We start from the raw sequence: 24,547 nt of genomic DNA on the forward strand, positions 1-24,547 counted from the left end.
TGAGAGTGGTAGAATTTGCCAAATCTCTGACTCTTCATTCATATCCATGCCACCTTGTTCTCTGCCATGACTAGCTAATACCTAAATCTTCTAGACAAAATGATCCCATTTTCTTCACCTGTGTTATCCACCTAAAATCACAGGGAGACAAAGTCCAGGAAGCCCTGAAGAAGGTTGCAGAAATTGAGGGTCTCCACCCAGTCCCACCGTCAGATCGCATCAACTCTGTTTGGAATCTTGTCCAAGTTGGTACCCGTTGAAACCGTTTTTCTGACTGATATTTAAGTCTGTGAGGAAAGGCTTTGCTGTGTTTCCTCTGCAGAGAAAGTGCCCAAGTAACAGAGATGACTCAAAATCATGTACATTAGCAGTCAGATCAGACAAACCAAAGCCTCACGGTGTGCCCACGTTGGAACTCCTTCTCCTAGCATTTTTCTGGGTCAGCCTGGATTGAGACACACTGACCTTTAGAACTTGAATAAAATGCCGTTTCACTCATTGCCATCTTCGATAGTCGGTAGAAGGTGATTGCAGTTCCAAGTGGTGTCACCATTTTAGAGAGTGCATTGTGAAGGGGTAAGTAAGCAGAGATGCAAAACCTCTTCCACTTCTTTTCCATGAAGCACAGGTAATTCATTTACATTTGACTATAGTCTAATAGCTCTAAATTCATCCAGCTAAGAAAATGAGATGAACAGACCATGCCCCCTTTACTTTGGTGTCTGAGCATGATTTGCTGAAAGCTGCAGTATTAGACAAAACAGCTGATATTACTGGCAGGTCTTTGGGAGCACTATCTTTTGCTTTTAACTTCATGTAAAAGAAAAAATAAAGATGAATAAAATTGCCTTGAATATTTCCAATAAGCATAGGGGCAAAAAGTCTTTCTCACATGTAGAGCAGATAGTACCAAGGCCCTGTGCCACATCTGAAGTGTGTCTGTCCCTCTACATTTGAAGTATGTCACGTTGTTTAGTGTGAGCTTCCCCAGCTGAATCCTAACAATGAACTCAGCCTCATTACCTCCATTCAATCCTCTTAACAATCTGTAGGGTATAAACTGGAGTTACCTTTATTTGAAGATGAGAAGGTGGGGGCTCAGAGAGGTTAAATAAGCATGGCCAGTCACACAGGATTAAACAGCATTCTCAGGAGCTTCATGCTAACCCTACTCAGTTTTCTGCTGTAGGCCATCTTCCTATCTCAATAACAGCTTAGATCTGTTGAGCACTGACTATGTGCCAGGTATCTTTTTAAAAAATAATTTCAACTTTTATTTTTGATTCAAGGGGACTTGTGCAGGTTTGTTACGTGGGTATATTACATGATGCTGAGGTTTGTTGTACAAATGGTCCCATCGCCCAGGTAGCGAGAATAGTACCCAATAGGTAGTTCTTCAATCCTGGCCTCCCTTCCTCTTTCCGCCTTCCAGTAGTCACCAGTGTTTATTGTTCCCATGTTTATGTCCATGTGTACTCAATGTTTAGCTCCCTCTTATAAATGAGAACATGTGGTGTTTGGTTTTCTGTTTCTGCATTAATTAGCTTAGGACAGTGGCCTCCAGCTGCATCCACATTGCTGCAAAGAATGTGATGTGCCAGGTATCTTTTTAAGGGCTTCACATATATTAGCTTAAGTTTTACAATAACCTTGTGAAGTGTTGCTGTTATGAGTCCCATTTTACCCATAAGAAAACTGAGTTGTGAAAAATGGTAAGTAACTTATCTAAGGTCAGGCAGCGAATAAGGTCTTGAACCAGGTAGTCTGGCTCCAGAGTCTTCTACACATTCCAGGTTTGTACTCCCCTATTTATGACTGTTTAATTTCTACCTTCCATTAAGAAGAAATTAAAAGCACACCATGCAACCACGTTGATTCAAAGTATTACTCAGCCTCCCAAGAAAGGTGATTTCTGAGTGTATTTTCAGAGTAGTTTCGCTGTAGAGATGATGAGTTTTTTTTTAAATATATGATAAAACCACATACTCTTGTAGCTATTAATGTGTTTTAGAGAATTATAGTGAATATTTGATTATGCTTATTTGAACATGGATTTAATTTTTAATTAGAACGCTCTCTTGGCTAATTGCTTAGTAAATCTACCTTTAAGTAATAAATGATGTTTGGGACATTATTGATAATAAGCCAAATATCCTATTACAACAACATTTTATATTAATTAAATGTAAGTTCTGTGTATCACTAAATTGAATTTTAAAAAACTTATTTAAAATGAAATACATTTTCCTCTTAAAATTGAACAAAAGATGATATTTACTTTAATAACCATCAGGAACGTTTATTAACAGTATGTATCTCCTGTTGATGTGGCATCCTGTTCACAGCATTTCTTTTATATTCCTAAAGAGGTTTTTCCGAGGCACATCAACTATGTTTTCCCTTTGAATAACATATGAGCATTAGCTTTTTTTCCCGAGTGTCTTATTTCTTAGTTCTCCTAATTTCTGTTTGTTTCTCTTTCAATTCTGTATATGCTATTTAGATACTGCTTACTTTGCAGTTATTTTTACTCAGGGAGGTAAAACTTGCAAGCATAAATCCCTCTAGAACCAGGTTGAGAGAAAGACCTTAAGGTTGGGAAGCTTTTATATGGAAGTGGCTTTGAATTTTTTTGAGTGTAGTCCTTCTTCTGATGTGGTAACCCTGGGGAAAGGTTTAGCCAATGCATTCAGTATCAAATGTCAGTTTTGGTTTCCTTTCTGCTGCCAAGTATAAGTTGAGAGATTTATGACACAAAGAAAAATAAAATAGTGGTAGCCATAAGAATATAAGATTAATGGGAGTTTTTGATGCAGTATACAATTTGAAGCTACTAAATTATCCATAGGCAGGCTCCAAGAGGTAGTGTGGACATAAAGCTTTGCTGAGAGGATGAAGAAAAGGACCCCATTTCTTTACAAAACACATTCTACTCTAATCAGCTACTGTATGAAATGCTTTGACAGGCAAAGTTCCCCTCCCCTTTCTTTCTTCACAAGGAAAGCAGGGCATTAGCTTTTGTGTACTTGACTGAGGAAAAGTCAAAGACTGCAAATCAAAGTGATTTGTCCATAATAATATTGCATTTTCTTGCCAAAGGGTATATTTTAAATGGAGGAATGGCAGAACTCTGCAAGGAAGTAGGGCAGTGCTATGGAAGAGTGCACTGCCTTCCCCCAATTCAGTGCTCCAGCGTGGACCTCACACGTATCTCTTTAAATGGAAGATGTTCCCTAAAGCATCTCGTCCTTTAACACATTTTCAAAGGGAAATGTCTTGCACCCATTTAATGTCTTAAAATGGGACAAAACTAGGTTCAAATTTGGTAGTAAGGAAAGAGCAAGGAAATCGTGAGGGGGAGTTTGGAGACCTGGGATGAGATTTTGTTTAGGGAGAAGGTTCTATGCTGCTGGCACTGGGCTGTTCTGAGGACTCCCTCTAGTTATACTAATTGGCTCACACTGTGTGTGTGTGTGTATTTGTGTGTGTATGAGAGAGAGAGAGAGTGTGTGTGTGTATTTTGTTCCTCAGAACTCCTTTCAAAGTCATTAGAAATATTTATAATCAAGAATCTCAAGATAGTTACCTTACCCTACTTAATCTATTAACATTAATTTCCTTTTTAAAATACTCAACAAGTATTCAGCTAGAATCTTAACATCTCCATTTAATTTTAGGGTAGTCTGGTAAGAATGCTCTGCCTCTCTACCCTTGCAGAATTAATTATCTTTTATTAACTTATTCATCAAATGTTTATGAATGTCTTTTGTTACCAAGATAAGGAGTTTTCTCTTATTGCACGATTCCTTGGGGGCTCAGGGTAATATAAAAAAGGCAAAGATATTTGTACAACTTAGAAGGTTTTATTGAGCCCTCAGAGCCTGTGAACCTCATGAGAGCAAGCAATGTGATGTCCCAAGCCTCATTCAGAGGAGGAATTTCAGGGATTTTATAGAGGTGTTCACTCATTATTACAATGCATTCTCTCCAAGTCCTCTCAATTTCTGCCACCACACAAACATTGCCAAGCCACCATTTACCCATAATGAAACGACAGATTTACTATTAAAAGAAGCAAGAGAGTCTCTGGTGTTTTTAGATTTAAAGATCTTGCCTTTTGACTTGAATTTCTTGGCATTTTAATTATGTGCTTGGTTTTCAGCTCTTGATCAACATGTTCTCTTCTAATTTGCCAGTGGTGTCTTTAGAGGTGGAGAACTGAACAGGGCACACTATTGCATGGGACAGTGAGAATCTTGCTTCGAGGTTATAGACACTGTGATTTTATTTAAGTAACTGACTTGTCATTGCCTACTTTGACATCTCCACCCCATGGTCTGCAGAGACCTGTTGCCTTCCTTTCCACCGTGTTCGCTGAAGTGAACTCTTGATATGGATAATTAACCATCAGTAATTTTCACTCCAATACTGTTGCACTTAGTTTTTGGTTCCCAGAGGAGTTTTATTTGTCCCTATTAACATTTCATATTATTCAGTACTTGCAGGCGCTGATTCTGCAATCAAACCAGTGAGATCTTATTTCTCATTTGCTGCCATTTTATAATTTGGTAAACATTTTCCCTTTTGAGATATTAATACAAAGCAGCTACTAGTTGTACAGGTGGCTATCAATCCATTAAGCATTTCCCACTGAGTGTATGGTTGAATTATTTATACTTTAAAGGTACTCACTCATGTTTCTTCAACTTATCCACAAGTCTAAAATAACAGGCCTTGTCCAATGTCTGGCTAAAATCCAAATGCTTTATGGTTACACAAATATCTTATCAATCTAATTATCTTTCAAAATGAAATACAGCTTTGGGGTACATAGGGATGCATTTTTATGACTTCAAAAGAGGCTTATGGCAGTAAGGCCTGGTTGAAGTTCGGTTGATTTACATTCAATTTCTTGAGTCTTTCTAAATCAAAATTCAAATAATCTTACATTGAAAGGAAATCCTCCTAGAGTCTAGTGCTATTCTATGTATATATCTTAATTTTTAGCAGTATTTTTTGATAGTACTTTTTGCCTTTCCCCTTGTTCTAATTGACAGGAGAGTGTTTATCTGGGGATGATTGCATTGCATTGGAGACACTATTTTAACCCAGAAGTACAAGTCTCTATATTTTTCATGGTGCTGTATCTTACTATGTAAGTTTTTACATGATAGAGGAGTCAGACAATAATGGGTTCAAATATCATTTCAAACACTTATTGGTGATATAATATTAAACAAGCTACTTGTCTTAACTTCAGTTTCTCAAATGGAGTTAATATTTACTTCAAACTTACAGGATCACTATAGTGTTAAATTTGATTAGAGAGACAGAGAGAAGCTCTCAATCTGCTAGTATGTTTATGATGATTGAATCCTAATATGTCCCTCAGTGTTGTCGTTTTAATTTAGAAAAGTAACCTTCATAAGATTACACATAGAACCTCCCCAACATGCATGACTGCGTTGCAAAATGTGTGAATTCAGCAAAGTCCTTCTGAATATCCTTGGATCTTTGTGGAGTTGGAAAGAGACCTGGTTGCATTGCCACGCCACGTGCTGTGATGCAGTGGAATGTGCTGACTGCACTGGCTGTGCTGTCACACTTCATCCTCTGCCATACATCAACTGCATTGAAGAAAGCATAGATCCTCTTGGTTGAGTGGCCTTTGGATATCATTGCACTTTGTCTTCAATTTTGATGTCATTTCCTAAATGCAATTCACAATCATTCATGCAATAATGGCATCTTATAGTTGTAGAACATGTCTATACATTTTTTTCCATACTACTTTCTCATCTATTATCGTATTTGCTTCACACAACATCATTTAATAAGTTATTATTCATCCATTACTGATGAAAAAACTGAGGCTCTGACAAGTTAAATATTACGCTTTAGTTCACATCATTTAATTTTTATTGGAGATAGAATGTTGATTCAGGGCTGCTTCCAAATATAGTATCTTTCTTTTTATTGTCCTTAGGTAAATTGCAAATCCCTTAAAATGAAAAGGCAGAGTTTTGGTGATCTGGCTTTCTCCTACCCCATTCTATCTTCTCTCAATCCATTCTATGTTCTAAATATTTTGATTGTTTTTCAACCCGTGGAACACTTTTGCTATTTTGGGGATTCAAGTGAGATATCATTTACTCTGGGAAGTCTTTTCTGAACTTCTTCTCAGTTATCTCTGGATTCCATAGTTTTCCCATATATCCTCAAGACATCCTGTTTATCTCATTTTATAATCTGTAATCAGATGTATGAAAATTGTTATTCATTCTCTGCCCACTAGTGCGTGTCTGGCACATAGCACAGTGCATGGCACATGGCAGACGCTGTACTTAACATACACTTGTTGAATGAATGAATGATTTACTTGTTACTGCTCTACTTGCTCTCCAATGCTGTTGGCACGTCCATCTTGCAGAATCGTGACCCCAAAGTCATTAACCCTCAATAAAAAGTATGACCTATGTGTGTGTGAGGCCAAATAGATGGAAGATATAGAAAATGCATTACAGAGCATTAAACTTCTATGATGACATAAATAAAAAATCCTATGACACATAGATGTTTCTTTAGAAGTCTTTTTATTTTTATTTCCTCCAAATTCATAAAGACTATAGGCTTATTGGTTAAAGCTGTAATTTTTGCACATTGCCTATTCATATTTCAAACAAAGTGCTTCTGCTCATTTGAACTCTGCTGTTCATTTGAAATTTATTTCCCGAAGGCCTAATACTGTGCATAGCCCATAGTATGTGTTCAATTCAATACCTGTTTAAACAAAAAAAATTGTTTAAAAAATACTACTTACCTTCACATGTATTCACTTTTTAACCTGAGTATCTAAATTGGTTGCTATGATGACAATTCTCAGCGTTGAGTTAGGTGTTTCATATCATAGATGCATATTTTGTGACATTTTATTTCAGGATATCCAAAGAGTGACTATTGTATGTGGGGGATGGAAATCACCATGAGACACAAATACCTCTTACTTTTTCACATAATACTAGCTTTTTGTATTTCTATAGGCTTTTAGCAGGTGGAGTATTCAGGTTTTGTGCAACAGGTTTATACAACTTTGGGGGTCCTCTTTATGAAAAATAATACAGAACTTTGAAAGTACATACAGGGTCTTTAAAGTGACCTAGGGTCGAGTGGCAATGAGGTGTCCTGAAGCTTCAACTTCCTGCACTTCCTGGTCCATTTGCTTATTGTCTGAGCTTCTTGTCTGTATTATTAGATCTGCCATAAATCCTTTATTTACTTGAGCAGGGGTATTGACTGATTCACTGATTTTGCTAAGATGCAACAAATTTTATTTTTCCAAGATATGCTCTCCAATATTTAGCCTCCACTTTTAATGTTGCTTTAATTTTTTAAATGTCTCTTTACTTACACTACTTCTTAAGAGTAGACCTGCCGTTATTCTTGAAACGAGCTGAAATACATTACATTACATCTGATCTGCAAGAGGATACAGTGGGAAGACTCATTTTTTGAAGGTCAATAGACTTCTAAAAGTCTCTGTGGTATCTTTTAGAAAATTAGTATTTCAGTGCAACTAATGGAGCCCATGGCACCTATGAGTGGACCTGAAGTCATTGTTTTAAGTGCCTTCAGTATGCATGTTGTGTCATTATGGACACAGATTTGATAGTTCATATGGGAGAGGTGTTTTTTGGATAAATTTGGCCTGTGTAGGGGTTGGTGGTAATAACTTCTAATGTTTACATGATTATTAAAGCTAGATGAAATTTCACAGTAAGATAATTGGGGTCTTCAGTCTACAATTCTCTGGCATAAGTATCAGGTCTTTTTGGCTGATCAATTACCGATCTGCCCCACTGCCATCCATCAGCTTTGGTATTTGAAAGTACATCTTCAATTTTCTTATGGTTTCTGAGGAAAAGTTCTTTTGGGGCTTAGTGTGGTGGTTCACCCCTGTAATCTCAGCACTTTCGGAGGCCGAGGCAGGTGGATCACCTGAGGTCAGGCGTTCAAGACCAGCCTGGCCAAACCTCGTTTAGTAGAAACCTCATCTCTACTAAAAATACAAAAATTGGCTGGGCGTGGTGGCGGATGCCTGTAATCCCAGCTACTCAGGAGGCTGAGGCAGGAGAATCACTTGAACCTGGGAGACAGAGGTTGCAGTGAGCTGAGATGGCGCCATTGCATTCCAGCCTGGGAAACAGAGCAAATACTCCATCTCCCAAAAAAAAAAAAAAAAAAAAAAAAAAAAAAAAAAAAGTTCTTTTGGGTGGAATCTTTACAAGAAAATGCAGAGCTAGACCCTTTCTGTGGGATCCTCAAATGGTCCTCAACAATTGCATGCAATTGCACCAATGTAGTAGAACTATAGTAGTTCACTCTCCAGAAGGCCCTATTACTTTTCCTCTCAGAAGTCACCTCAAAGCCAAAAGGAGAATGGAATGCAGAAATGAAAGTTTAAATGTAAGCAAACAAACAAACTAGGTGACATTCACAACAATGTATCATATAAAAGGAAGGTTAGACAAGTGATGTGATGTGCTGCATGGACTCCCCACCCAGGACGTAACAGCCTGTTTGTTTAACTTCTGGGAGACTGTCCTCAGCTCTCAGTCTCACCTGGTCAGCCTTGGCCAGAGTTGGCTATCTCCCCCAAGATCACGTCCCTTTCTGGGGTAGCCAGCATCCTGTGACCTGTGATGTGGGTAAGGGAATATAAAGGCCTGGCTCCCAACTGCAATGGGGAACAGCTTTTATGCTGCAGCTGAATTTCAGAGCTCCTTATAGGGTCAGCTGAATTCTTGTTATGCCTTTACCATAACCTGATTTCTCTCTCTGCCTTCCCTGCATGCTCTGATTCTGAGTTCAAACTTCCTGCACAATGATTTTAGTCTCAGAATTAACAACTTTAAGTGAAACAATGTAAAACAAAACCAATTTTACCATGGGCTAATTGGTGTAAAAAAAACATACTCCAATGGCATATTTCTGGTCACAAAAACATCACCAAACTTCTAAATAAAGACCCAACACATTTCCAATGTTAAAAATTGAGCTATACATATATTTAAGAAAAGATGAATCAAAACAAGTAAGGTAAGGATTTACCCAGTTTTGGTGAATTGGTGAATGAGAGCAGTCATGGTGGTGATAAATTAAATCAAGGAATCGGTGTTTACAAAACAAAAATTTTAAAGATCCCTTCCTCCCACCAAGAAGCTAGAAAACAACCAATAACAAATATGGTGGCTTGCTGAGCACTCTTGGACTACATTGTTTATTGTAGTGCATTTGTAGGATTATAGTATACTTGACAAATGTTTACTTGTCAATCATTTGTATTCATTTTTAAACCCACTTATTCCATTTCAGGGTGGAGGTGGCCAGGGCCTATCCCAGCAGATCAGGGCACAAGAACAGAACCAGCCCTGGCCAGGACACCATTCCATCATAGGGTGCACTCATACACTCACACTCACTGAGAATGGGACTATATAGACAAACCAATTCACCTAATGGGAACATCTCTGGGATGTGGGAGGAAATTAGAGTACCCGAAGACAAGGGGAGAATGTGCTAACTGCACACAGACCGTGGCCCTGGCCCGGAATCAATTTTTTCTCATCAATATTATAACAACGATGTTGAAGGAAACATTCAGGGACTCAGTGAATAAACAGAGGGCTTGCCTTCAAGCAGCTTACCATTTAATTGTGGTTACATAGTCAATACATAGAAACCAGTAAAAGATCTCTCCATCTGCACAGAAAGTATATAAGGGATTATAAACAATAGAGAGTGGGTACAGAAGGGGTTATAAAAGGCAAATATTGCTGTGGAAGAGAACAGTTTTAGGAAAGAGGTAACTCTTAACCTGTGTTTTGGAAGATGACTAAGGTTTGAATAGGAGGAGCAGGGTGAGTGAGAGGAATATGGACCAAGCATGGGAGCAGTAGTGGGCTTAGAGTTCAGTAAGAAGACTGGGATGGTAGCAGGAGGGGACTGAGTCTGGAAAGTATTTCTATTTGGATATTAACATTTCTCTTAATCTTGTACAATTTGCTCTGAGCCCATAAGAAATGCTGTGAAATCTCAACTTGAACATTACCTCCACATTTATAAATAATGCCCTTAATCAATGTTGTTTTTCTTTATTTTCTTTCTCCATTAATGGTGGAAGTTAGAGCTATTGTCCTTGTTGGATAGTAATTTATCTTTGACATCAAAAAAGCTGATATGTGCACCCCAGATGTTACTTTTAATGCTTTTATTAAAATGCAACACTAGACTTCTCTTGCATTGCTTATTTCAGATTGCTTATCCTTTGCATTTTGATGATAAAATATTTTGTGACAATGGTAATTTAGATTGGTCTCTCCACATAGTGAGAAGGAGTAAAAATGTTTCATCTGAGCATTTGTCCATAAGCAGTTTCGATCTACTTTTGGGAATTGTATTTTTCTTGGTAGCATTGATTGTTTACCTTAATTGTCTGTGATGGATTTGATTTCAACTCTCCTGGGAGGGATGATTGCTGAGTCCACTTAAAATTATAAATCACAATATGGAATGCCTTGCTTTAGACTTGAAGATAGCCAATAACTCAGGATTTTGTTGTGGTGCACCTGTTAATAGCATCACCACATCTCAAAAGGCCTTTTTGTTAAAATTGTTCAGTTAGGGTACTATCTATTTCTTGGCTGAGAAGACTGAAACATAATACTAATTTGAAAGTGTATATTTTGGCATGTTTCATAATATTAATAAAGGTAGGATTTCATATACCTCACATTTTGGCAAAGAAGAAACACAAATCTGAGTGCACTTATTCTTCTGGGTTGATGGATAGAAAAAATGAATGTTCAAAAAGAAATTATAGGAGTGACTGTGTTGTAAGTGATAAAGGTCTATATGTCTTTTTCATATTATAGAATGTAATCACTCTATTTCTGGGGTAATGAATGAAATAAATTTTATATCATGATTTTCTATTAACCTATTTTAGAACTTATTGAGAAATATGTATTTATTTACATATTGTATTTATTTAAGTATTGTATCTATTTATAGATTATATCTACATATGAATTATTTATATTGTAAAATAATACATATAAAATATTGAACTGCTAAAATTCAAAGAGCAATAATTTTTTAAAGATTGATAATCTTGCCCCCACAATAGCAACACAGATAATGTTTAAATGTGTATTTTAGTCTGTTTTCTATGCTTATCTATGTATATTCTACCCATTTTTATCTCAAAACTCAGTACTGTACATTGTTTATTTAGTTTTGTAAGCTGCTTGTATCTAGTTTTGTTTGAACATGATTCTACCTCTGCACACCTAGACCTGCTTACAAGATAAATGAACAGTACAGACAGACGTGGTCAGGTAGCCATAACTTGGATCAAAATATGTGGAGTGACTTGTTGGGATAATGTTGGGATTTGGGTTAGATAAGACTTGAGAAAGTACTGGAAATGTTGGTAGGTGATTTCTCTTGCCGTAGCAATTATTATGTCATGTGTTACATCAACAAGCTTGGCATATCAAAAAGAATGGGAACAAAAATGTATGGAAAGAAAACATCAGGGATATCGTAATTTAGTAGAATTAATGACACAACAAAACAGGATATTCTTTTAGTGTGATGTGTTAAAATTTTCAGTTTCTTAGGGAAAAGATAAGAAAATGTAAAATTAGTGGATTGGCCTATCACAGGGTAAAATAGATGAGTATAGGTATCAGATGAGCTTTGGGCTAATGAGATACTTTACAGCTGGGTTAAAGGGCGGGGAGTAGGGGGATTCCCACAAGGCTAATAAACCACTGACCACCCTTGATTATAGCTTTCAGAAGAATTGAACTATGGTAAATGGCAGAGAGTCTAGAACAATTAAGTATTTCTAAACCAGGACTGAAAATGAAGAAATGATCACCATAGGTAAGGAAGGTGGGTTGAAAGTACATATCAATGGGATATGAGAACTTTAGAACTGGAAGTGCCTTACTGTGCCCTTTCATGAGAGGGCTTCCTCACCAGGCTGGCTTCTTAATTCTTTTTCTTTTACGGGGCCTTGCTATGTTGCCCAGGCTGTTCTCCAACTCATGAGCTCAAGTGATGTTCCAGCTTCAGCCCCCCAAAGTGCTAGGATTACAGGCATGAGCCACTACACCCAGCCCAGGCTGGCTTCTGCATGAGAACTGAGAGGGGTCTTCCATTCCTGGAGGTCACCCAAACTCCAGCCACTACTGTGGAGAGATGGAGTCAATAAGATCAGATTTGTTATTTAATTTAATTTGACCTTTGAACAATGTGGAAGTTAGGATGCTGACCTGTTGCTTAGTAAAAAATTCACAGATAACTTTTGACTTCCTCAGCATGTAACTACTAATAGGCTACTATTGACTGGAAGCCTTATCAATGTCATAAACAGTTGATTAACACATATTTTATATGTTATATGTATTATATACTATATTCTTACAATAAGATAAGCTAGAGAAAAGAAAATATTATTAAGAAAATCATAAAGAGAGAAAATATATTTACAATTCATTAAGTGGAAGTGGATCATCATAAAGGCCTTTATCCTAGTTATCTTAAGAAAACTCGCATTAAATGAACCCATGCAGTTCAAACCAATGTTGTTCAAGGGTCAAGCGTATATTTTGTTTACTTGTATAAGTCTTAGAAAGTTGTATATCTCATTTTAAATTAACACTGTGGTTATATATAAATAAAAAATATTAATGCAATCTTTCTAAAAATATGAAATATAAGAATGCAATAGTATCTTTTGAATTCCATCTACCTATATTGAGGGCCTTAGCTCTCCCTTATTTATTTATTTATTTATTTACTTATTTATTTATTTTATTTTGAGACAGAGTCTTGCTCTGTCGCCCACACTGGAGTGCAGTGGCGTGATCTCGGCTCACTGAAACTTCCACCTCCCGGCTCACTGAAACTTCAACCTCCCGAGTAGCTGGGATTACAAGTGCATGCCACCAGGCCCAGCTAATTTTTTTTTCTTTTGTATTTTTAGTAGAGACGGGATTTCACCATGTTGGTCAGGCTGGTCTGGAATTCCTGACCTCGTGATTCGCCTGCCTCAGCCTCCCAAAGTGCTGGGATTACAGGTGTGAGCCACCGCCCCTAGCCACTCCCTTATTTTTTTAATTTTTTTATGTTTTTATTTTTTTGAGACAGAGTCTCACTCTGTCACCCAGGCTGGAGTGCAGTGGCATGATCTCACCTCACTGCAATCTCCGCCCTCCAAGTTCAAGTGATTCTCCTGCCTCAGCCTCCTGAGTAGCTGGGATTACAAGTGCCTGCCACCGCACCTGGCTAATTTTTTGTATTTTTAGTACAGATGGGGTTTCACCATTTTGGCCAGGCTGGTCTTGAACTCCTGACCTTGTAAGCCACCCACCTCGGCCTCCCAAAGTCACTCCCTTATTTCTATACCTCCTGTCTTGATTCCAGATACTTGATAAGCTGGGAATTTACAATTTGATCAGAATTCTTAAATGATTAGTTTTTTTCATTACATAAATTTTCTGTTGTGGATATTATTTAACATTTGTATTCACTCTTGAGCTCACAACTTTATTTTTTGCTTCTTAACATGGCTATCACCAGAATAATTCTGGTGTGGTGCAGGGCTGAGCATACCAGAAGAGCCAATTAGTACCCGTCATGATATTTAATGAAAAAAGTCCGTTACAAGGCACTGGAAGACACATCTCTGCAGGCAGTCTCCTACATTTCTCCTAATAATTTGTGTTTCTAACTGGAGAGAAGAGACTATAGTAGATGCTTTTATTTCAGTATTTCAGCTTCCCTAATTGTAGTGTCAGAAAGAATCTTGGAGGCACAGAGATAAATTGCAGACTAATGTGAAGGGAAGCTGATTAATTCTTGAACATTCAATAAGTTGAGTTTGCAGCTAGATTTTTATATGCTACAAAAGTGGAAAGTGGTAGGCTGATTTTCATGAGCAAATCCGTGTCTCTATCTCAAACTCAAGGAGCCTTGGATGCCTGAAGGATTGGTGCCACCCTCATTATTCAAAATTTCACTTAGTGTTTTGCCATGTAAGGTGAATTACTCTAGGTGGTGTGGGGTGCTCTTTGCCCTTCTATTAAGGGAGGTTATTATATGTGAATGAATTTGAGGAAACTCCAGGGGCCAGCTCACAGGGAAGAGTGGAACAAAGAGAACCTCAATCAAAAGTAAAGTTTCTGTGATATTTTAATGAGTCACGATTTTTTTCTATCATGTCAATTATATTCCTTTCAACTCAATCTTCTGTTCTCATGTGAGAGAACTTCAGTTACAATGACCCTTTGAGTTTGTTCTTTATTTGTAACTCATAATTTCCCAGGAAGGAGGATTGATTTACTTGTTTGCTGAGACTGACAAAGGACATGCTTAACTCAAATATTTCTGGATTTTCCTTTTGGAACTGTTGCTTGGAGAAAGTGTGCATCCTACCCTTATTCTACTTCATCCATTTCCTTGTAAAAAACTGATATTTTAAGGTCTATCTTCTTGCTCTCATGAATTTCTGAATTTCTTCAGAATCTGTAGTCAAAGGGATATGGCTCATTAGGCCTCCCTTAAACTTTAACATTTCTCTCAGGAATTCAGATCAGAGAAATGTAATTGCCATATTTAGAAAGGTCAACCTGGAGTATTGTTTTTTATTCTTTGTTTTATAAAGAACAAGTATTTACTTAGCTTGCTTGAATAAAGAGAAAATGGAATGGGATCTGAAAAGTCATTAAAGATGGAAAAAGCCCTAAAACCTTGCATCTCCCCCATTCCCCACCTTCTGCTCATTCTAGTTCACTTTTAGCTTCTATCTCCTCTGTGGATCTCTTTCCATTAGCAGCTTTCTATGCTTACGCATAGTTTCTACTCAAGTAGTTTAAACTTGTGAAAGAGTTAACCTCAGCTGGTCTGATTGATCTCTTGCTTACTTCTGGAGCTACAGACCCTTGGCCAACAGTATGAAATATTTTAACTAAAAGCGTATGATGTTCTGTGACTATGCATCCATGAGTGGGATATGCCAGCCTGTCAGCATTGTTTAATCATAATAATTGGATTTATGACTTAGGTCAGGGAGACTTCAGTGGTTATGGCTGGTCAGACAGCTTATTCTTTGAGACCTTCATCATGAGCTAAATTTGGGCTTTCTGGCACCGAGGTGCTTCGCACACACCCCAGTGATGGTTTGGAGCGAGTCCTGTGCAACACAAATCAGACAAGGGAGAACAAAGGGGCCTGTGCCTTAGCTCCTTGGACCTCTGTCAATGCATATTCTTCCCCGGCTGTTGAACTATATCCTTTGCCTGTAATAAACCCTTTGAGTCCTTCCAGCAATCAAACACTGATGGTGATTAATGTGTAAATTAACACAGCTTGCCATGGCCCCAAACTCTCCTTCACAGCATCCTTCACTTTACCTCCTATTACTAATAGGCTCAAGTATTATTGGCTTATATTTACAGGGAAGACTTATTGGCCCAAATTATCTTTTTTATTACATGGAATAGATCATAATTTCAGAAAAAACAAGTAGATTATGGATTAACTATTCTTGGGCCAGATCCAGTCTTTGGGCAATCGCCTGTGACCAAGGATCCAAAGTCATGCTGTGCAAAGAAAGCATGGCCTCCTGAGAACCAGGAGTTGTGAACCAGGCAGTTTTACTTTCATAGAGATGTAACTCTGGAGAGTTCTGAGGATAGGTTATACAACGGAAATATCCATATGTATATGCATCTCATGACAGCTGCCTACTTCCTTAGCCAGCACCAGAAGGCTCACACTGCTCTGGTTCCTTAGCACCTAGTAGGTTTCCTGGATCAGTAAATGCTTATCAAATGAGTGAATATGTCGAGATTATATTGGGCAGAAACTGATGACAGTTTGATCAAATGGGCTCATAGAGAAGACTAGATAATTCCAGATGAGAGATAGGGATGGATGGTTTAAGCTCATGGTATAAAATTGGTTTTGTTCATTGGTTGACTCCAACACTGGGAATTTAAAGACTAGTTTGGACATAGACAAGATATAGCCAACTACGAATGTGGCCACAGATGATGTCAAAAATTTCTTATCTGAAAATCACTGAAGGTTTGGAGGAAGGTCTGAGTTATTCATTGCTATAGGTAAAAAAGGAAATGGAGGGCGTATGACCAGGTAATTGTGATTGCTTTGTAACCATGGTAGCTGTGTAGATGTGAAGACCAGGGGCCAAGATAAAAAAGAAAAAACAAATGGTAAAAATAACTAACTTAAATGAGCATTAACTATGTGCCAGGTACTATTCTAAGAACTCTCCTTACATTAACTCATTCAATTCAAAAAAGCCACTTGACTTTGATGTTTCTTTTTTTATATTCCTTGTTTTAAAATAGAGTAAATAAAATCAGAGAGGATAGGAAACCTGTCCAAAGTCATATGGCTGATAAGAGGCAGAGTGAAGACTGGACCTGAGCAAGTTTGGTATAGAAGCCTGTGCTCTTAACTGCCATCCTAGATTCTTTCTTAAGGCTTCTTCTGAGATGAGTTTGAGTAACACACATTTTGATAAAAGAGTGGCTTGAGACTTCTATTGTGCTGGAGATATGATAGAATAAACTTTTGAGACATTAGCAATTCTGGCTTTCACAGTGACCTTATCTGGTGCCCACAAAATCCAGCTATGCTATTCTGTTGAGTCATGCATTATATTCTCAATCTGTCCTCCAGCATCTCATTATACTCATGTTGCCATAGTAGAGAAATTATTTTATAAATTGAATACTATAGATGTAAAACATTTTTTGTCTCTTTTTAGTCCTATGTTTATTCTGGCTGGGTTTTTTTTGCCAAGGATTTTAAATCCTGAGGCTTCACATCATCTTGACGTAAGTATATTCTTTCAAGATCAGTCATGTGTTTTCAGTATTATCAGATTAGACTGTCTGATTCTCTAATTTCTTCAAGGATAAGGCTGGTATCAGAAGGAACTTGAACTCTTGAGCCCATTCTACTTCATTTAATAGAAGCAAATCTCAAAATAGCTTTCCTAAGAAGTCTAGTATGTTATTAATAAGATGATAGTTTGCCTTATTTTTCAATTCTGTGTTTCTCTTATGAAAGAATGACAACTTCACAACCACTTTACTATATCAGCACAGTAATAAGAGCTGCCAATCATGTAATGCCTACAATGTGCCAGACATCGTGTTGGGCATTCCCCCTGTTCCCTCAATAATACTCTGAGGAATGAGGAAGGTTTTAATAGCCCTCTTTTATGAATAGTAAAACTGCTTTAGAGAGTAACCTATTCAAGGTCACAGAAGGATGAAATGAAGAAGCTTGAATGTGATCTCAGGTACCTAGGACTCTAAATCCCATACTCTTAATTATTACACTAAACTGCTTTCTCACCTTATTTATTATTGCTACAATAACTCATAGAAATGAGACATTTACAAAGCTTAAAATATTATTTTATTTAGTCTTTAAAAGAGTTTCAACAATAGTTAGGGTTCATTATAAAAGGAGTAAGTTCCTGCTCCATTGCCCTTGGTACTGTGGGTTTAGTATTTGTATTGAGTACAGCCATTATGTGGCAAAGCATCTCAAAGCCATTTGCTGAAACCACAGAGATACTATCAGTGTGAAACACCCAAATATTTACAATATATTTTCTTCTCTTCCTTGGATAAAATGCTATCATAAAACATCAAAATGCCCTCCTAAAGATAGAAAATAACTCCAAAGAGGGATAATTGGATGTATTAAAGTCCTAAACACCTCAAGCCTCATCTACAAGCTGAGTGATAAACAACACTGTTCTCTCCTTTGAGGTCTGAAAGAGTTAATTGTTTTTCAAACAGGGAACAGTTTACTCCCATAGAGCAGGGCGATTAGATGACAGTGGATTTCAGAAGGTTTTATGCTTGAAATACTTGAACACAATGGAATTTTATCTTCCTCTTACAAAATGTAGCTTTATTTTTTCTTTTCTTTATTTCTTTCCTTACACATGAATGATAGGCTATTAAAGGTATTCTTTGGGGGGAAATATTTTTGACTTACAGTGCTGTGGAAACTTGATTTAATCAACAAAATGCCAAGCTGATAACCACTCTCATTTCCTTGCCATAGAAAATAAGAGGAATAAATTCAAGACAGTAGGGCATTATAGGAAAATGCCTCCAGACCTTTTGTCACTAATGTAGACATCTTTAATAATGGGTAATAGTGTCTCCCTTTGATGAAAGGGTCAAACACATGACTGCATACACAATGTTTTTTAGACAGGTATTTTATGCAAACTGCCTCTCAAATATTCACTATCCCTTGACTGATTTAATAACTCAGTTAGTTTGTCATTTCTGTTGGTTAAGAATGTGTTATTTTTATAGAAACACATATACCCTTAAGAGATTATGTAATATCCTGATCCCCAAAAGTGTGTACCTTAATGTCAACCTATTTAGGTTTTGGTGGAGGATATCTGATGTTTATTATAGTGAATGGCATAAAACATATGATCAATAAATACTTGCTAAAGAAATGAATGAAAGGGGGCTGATGACAAGGCAGATACCCAGAGAAAAGGTAAAACAAAGGAGAGCCTGAGGGCTCCGCTTGGTTGAAATGTTGCCTATTTCTAATTCTATATCTTACACTCACTCTAAAGATGCAGCTCACTTAGCATTTAAGAGAAACAGGTAGGACTAAACCCAGACAACATTTCAATTAGATGAGAGCAGACTGAATGCAGAGAGCTAAGGACAAAGCCAAAGTTATGGAATATGTAACCCAGACCTTTAAATTATGAATTAGGATTCTTCCTTTAATAAAAGAAAATCTGCACTGGAACAGTCAAGGCAAGGAAGACTTTAAAACTATTGCAATAGGGGTCAAGGCTAATAAATAGAAGAGAAAAATTCAACTCAACTCTGCTCAAAGAAAAGGCAGAAGGATGTTTAAATGCTGGGCAATCTAATGGAAAAGTGCTACAGGACAGTTAGTGAGGAGGTTGGTTAGTGTGATTAGACTATCTGTGTTTGCTAGTTGTCTCTTATCAAAGTTAGGCTCTTACCTTACAACAGAGACTAAAGGATAAGGGCCGTATCATTCTTAATAGTTATATATCAAAGGGATGGCTCCCAGGTTCTTGTGAAAGTCATTCCTGGGTTGTAAAAGATTTACATCTCAAAGGCGCAGAGAAATTATTCACAACTGCAAGTTTTCTGAAGTAAATCCTGCAAGAAAAGGAGATCTGGGACCTATAGACAGGAAGAGGCCTATCTAAAGTTTAGTCGAGTTGAGGGGAATGTTAAGGCCATCTTAATCCCCCTCCCTCCTTCCCTCTTTCCCTTTCTCCTTCCTACTTTCCTTTTCCTTCCTTTTTCTTTTATCTCTTTCTCTCTCTCTTTCTTTTTTTCAGTTGGAAAACTATTTTTAAGCACTCAAGATGTAGGAAAATAAAAGTTTACTAATAAATCAGAGAGGAATGGACACCATTTTGGGTCCTCAGGCAACATTTACTCTTGGCTTTCTCTTCTTTTTCACTGCCTGATAAGATACCTCTTTGTTTCCTACAGACATGGTCTTAGGGGCCTCATGTTGTACTACTAGACTGTGACCAAGCAAGGGTGTTACCTCATTATTACTAAAATAATAAATTTATTTTACACATGGAAAAATATATTATATGTCTTTCCCCATCCTTTTTTGCTCCCTACTGTCAACCAACCTTTAACAACACACAACTACTCATTGCCACTTTCTCCCTCTGCCTTGAAATGTGTAAAGTGTCTCTGATCAAATTTGGACAAATTCTCCTGCCTCATTGTTAACAATCTTTATCCATTTCCACCCTTGGAGCAGATAGAGAAGTTCTCTTCCTTGCCCCTCACAATTTATGCCAGTTCTCCTTGAAATCATAAACTAGTATGAATGGCCAAAAGCCAAACCAAGGACTCAAATAAGAGTGTGTGTGTGTGTGTGTGTGTGTGTGTGTGATGGGGGAAGGGGGTTATTGAAGAGGCAGGAGGCTTGGGCTACTTGTATGAATATGGAAAAGGTAAATTAGAATAAAATAAAAATAAACACATCAACCATTGTGTTTTATTTAACCTAAATTGTCCTTGGAAGTAAACATTGAGACACATAAACTGTAGGAAGCTGTATTTTCCTGGCTCTTTTTTTCCATCAGATATTGCTGAAATCATCCATTTCCCCCAGTCCTCTTCAAGAATGGCCTTGTCTTCTTTGCCTGCTCTGTCTTATCTTGGATCCTGCCATTGTCGGAGCTGTGTGCCCTGGGCATTCCAGTAGGGCCACCACCCCTCTGGAGGTGTCTGTTATTTGTCCCCCTGGAAGCTGGATCCCATCCTTGCTGGAGCTAAGGTACTTCAGCCATCAGTGTAGGAAAACAGTTTCACAAGGCTCTCTGCTGAAGACTGAATCCTCATTGCCAGTCCCAGTGCCCCAGTTTATCTTAGTACTTTCTCATGTTTATTTCCTCTAAAGATACTTCTTGCCATTTCAATCTTTTTGGAGTTGTAGCTTCTTCATCTCCAGAACCAGATTCTAGCCCATGGAGATGGGCTAGAGCACAAATCTGAGTGACACATTCCATGCTATAATCAGAATTGCTTCTCTCCTCTCACAACTCATAGGGAGCTCTTCCCTGAAGATGACATTTTTATTAGCAATCTTATGCATCCTTCATACAAATATATTCTTAGCAGAGATTCCAGGAATAATCCTCCAGATATTCCCAGCAGGGAATATGGCTAACACTTAAGATAAGTTTCCAACACATAAATATGCTGCACTTTTCTTCTGCAGCCAAGTTAGCAAAGATGGAACGCTACAGCTCTCTGCTCTCCTGTTGATGCGAAGACTACAATAAGGCAGTTATTGCTAATGATGAGATTCACAATGGGAGCAGGCTCACATACTTGAAATTTACTGTTTCTGATGTGTGTGTACTATCCCTCCGGGGTGTAGCGAGCTGAACAAAGGTTGAGAATGCCTGTTCTAATGAGTCTGTTTCTGAAACTTTAGAAGCTCCCATAGTGACTTAATCACAGATATCACAGCTTGTTCTGAGAGTAGTACAGGCCATAAATTCTTGAGAACAAACAAACAAACAAACAAACAAAAAAACCTTGAGTATTGGGCAAAATTATAATAAAATACTAATAGTGAAATGGCTATTAAGATAACCACTTTCTTACCAGCTTATTTTGATAGAAGGACATAGGATATGGAAAACAAATTTATGTCTGTGTTGCCAACAGAAAGCTCTTCTTTTCTTTTATATTTAAATAAATGATGATCTTCTACCTGGTATCCTGGTATAAATATGTGTTGGTTAGGACTCTTTCTGAAATAAATGGTATATTAGTTTCCTATTGCTGCTGTAACAAACTACCACACATTAAGTTACATGAAAGAACACAAGTTTATATCTTATAGTTCTGGTCAAAGATCTGAATTAAATCAAGAGGGTTCCTTCTAGAGCATATAGGAGAAAATACATTTCCTTGCCTTTTCCAGCTTCTAGAGGCTCTCCCTGTTCTTTGCGTCATAATACCCAAATCCCTCTGACCTCTATTTCTGTCATTACATCTTCTTCTCTGATCCTGACCTTTGTACCTCCCTCTTATAAGGACGATTGTCATTATTTTGGGTCCATTTGGATAATCTAGAATAACCTTCTGATCTCAAGATCCTGTTTAATCACATCTGCAAAATCCCTTTTGCCATGCAAGGTAACATAGTCTCAGGTTCTGGCGGTTAGCACCTGGACATCTTTGTGGGGTGGGGTGGAATGGGGGGGCATTTTTCTGTCTGTAATAAACCTAAAACCCAACTCAAGCTGGAATCAATCACAGATGGTATGTTGGGGCTAATGTAATTGAGAAAACCAAATGAAATATATCTTGACCAATAATTTAAAACCATATCAGAGATTCAGTTTGGTTCTGTCTTCTGCTTTACTGATTTTAGGATCAGCCTCATACAAAAGGGTAATGGTGGCAGCAGCTCCAGAACTCATATCATATCCTCCCATGTTAAAGTCAAATGAGAAAAGTCTGTCTTCGCCCCAGGATTCCCAGCGATGCCTCCTGATGTGTCATTGGCTCGGATTGCATCATGTGCCCTCCGTGGACTTTGTCCAGATGAATGTTTTAGATTCCTTGTCCCCAGTTACCTCATCTTTAAAATGAAGACAAGACTCAGAGTTGGCTTTCCAGGTACAAAGGAGCAAAGCATTAAATTGCAAATAAAAACAACATAATAGCTTAGGAGAAATGCTGAAAAAAAGATTCATCCTTTTTGAACAAAGGACTGTGCATTCCCATTTTGCACTGGGCCTCTTGAATGATGTAGCCAGTCCTAATAATACTTACAGGGTTGCTATGAACATTAAATGAGTTAATAGAAGTAAAACATTAAGAATAGTATTTGGCACATAGTAAGCATTCAGTAAATGCAAACTATCATTGTTACCATAAAACATCCAGGGACTTTTTAGAGCGAACATCTCATTGGATTTTTCTCAGACCCCAATTGTCAGCATCAATTTGGCTGTTTTTTTTTCCTCAGGTCACTTTAAATAAAGTAACTCATTATAAATCTGGGAGAAGGGGGTTTTTTTAATTGCAAAAGAAATTTTATATTTTCTTCAATATCCAACAGTCATGCCAGCTGTTTTATTTCAGGCTACCAATGGGAAGCTACTTAATGAAGTTGCTTATAGTTTAATGATTTGTGTGGCATAAATTATTTGTCTTAATGTCATTCCTGGGGCATTTTCCAATTGTTTCGAAGAGTAAGCAGTAAAAAAAAAAAAAAATTACAGTGTGTTGCCATATTCCCACAACACCTGGTGAGAAATAATCTGTTTCCTCAATTGTGGTTCCATCATTTATTTTCCTTTTATTCCTTCACAGCAAGATCCTTCAGTGCTTATTTACTTATTGCATATATGCTAAAGATCCAAATAATTGCACATCCAGCACACAATTGAATCTACTGAGATTCTCATTACACCTCTCAAAAGTTCTAGTAAGGAAAATGTTAGAATGAGCATTAGTGTGAGCATTAGAGAGTCATGCTTTCTAGGGGAAATAATTTAGCCATTGATGCAACTATGTTAACATGAGTGTTGCAGAAATATAATGTGGTTATCAAAAGAGTTGGAGGTTAGATAAGATGAATGCATTACAGGACATGGTGAAGTCAGAGATTAAGCTTTACAAACATGACAAATAAAACTGATTTGCTTTTTATGACTTAAATTGCTAATTAATATTTGTTCAGTTCTAGGATTCATTGTGCTTGAACAAAAACATGAACTGGTTAGTTTTTTTCCCCATTCATTTTGTGGCAGGTCATTAATTTGGTACCAGTAGAATATTGTATTTGTAGTATTTCATATTATACTGCCTATGATGCTGTGGTTATTTTTAAAAAGAGATTTTTTTCAACTAGTATAATGACTATATTATGCATTCTGATTGTCTTAATTTGCACATATTGTTGATTTAAAATTGCTCTTCAGATTTTTTCTCAAGTATATTTTATTCCTAACAAGGTTTTGAGTTTTTCTGAAGCAAACAAAAATATTCTTTAAAAAAAAAAAAAAAAACTCCCTACTGTCATACATAAAATGCTGAAGACTGTGAGTCAAAAGTGCTTCATTGAAAAATTAAACAAACCTTTATACAACATAGATTATATAGTCAATCATTACGCATGTAAGAATGGACCGTCTTAGTTTTACCTGGCATAACCTGTTGAATTAGAATTCATTACTTTCCTGAATGTCTCTAAATTTTTTTGGAACAATAACAGTTTTTATATTCTGTGATAGGTAATGAGTTTCACCTCTCACAAAGTAAAAGCATTCAAATTCCTCTCACTTTAGCCTTTAGAAAATAAATTACTAAGTACCATTAACATAATACTGTATAATGAAGTCTAAGGCATCTTAGAGAGAAATTCTTTCTTCACTTTTTTCTTCTTGAAACTCAGTCAGGAATCTGAGAATTCCTGTTTTTCAAGCAAACATATTTTCCTTTTTTTTTTTTGACAGTAGGGCAGAGTAATTAAGGAGACATGCTTCAGGAACCAGGCTGACCTGACACAAATTCTGTTTCTAATTCTATTAGCTATGAAAGGAGATCAAGTTATTTAACCTAAGTCACAGTCTCTTTCCCTGTAAAGTGCAATTAATTATAATACATTTATTTTCTTGTGTGTGTATGTTTGCATGTATTAATGAAATAATGAAAGTAGTATACAGCATACTCCTGTTAAGGTAATAAATACTTGTTCAGTTATTACTGGTTCTGCCTGATCGTAGGTAGGAGTGGATCAACTTGAGAACTTTACTTTTTAGGTAAAGAAAGATGAAAGTATGACACAACTTTGGTTCATGATTTTACAAGGGCTAAACAGTGAAGTGACCAGCAAATCACATAAAGTATTTTGTGTTGTT

At 37.1% G+C, this 24,547-nt stretch overlaps 1 long non-coding RNA gene across 2 annotated transcripts in view; it reads left to right on the forward strand.

Annotated features, from left to right (window-relative positions):
• Positions 1-243: 243 nt before the first annotated feature.
• The window catches only part of LOC107971704 (uncharacterized), a 51,864-nt gene continuing 27,560 nt past the window's right edge, over positions 244-24,547 (forward strand). Inside the window, exon 1 of one of the 2 annotated variants that reach the window (XR_001714596.3) lies at positions 244-576. This is a non-coding gene — a long non-coding RNA (uncharacterized LOC107971704). The remainder of the gene's footprint in view (positions 577-24,547) is intronic. The other variant, XR_008546289.2, reaches the window with a different exon arrangement.

This window comes from Pan troglodytes, chromosome 12, assembly GCF_028858775.2.
Source record: "Pan troglodytes isolate AG18354 chromosome 12, NHGRI_mPanTro3-v2.0_pri, whole genome shotgun sequence".
Lineage (NCBI taxonomy): Eukaryota > Metazoa > Chordata > Mammalia > Primates > Hominidae > Pan > Pan troglodytes.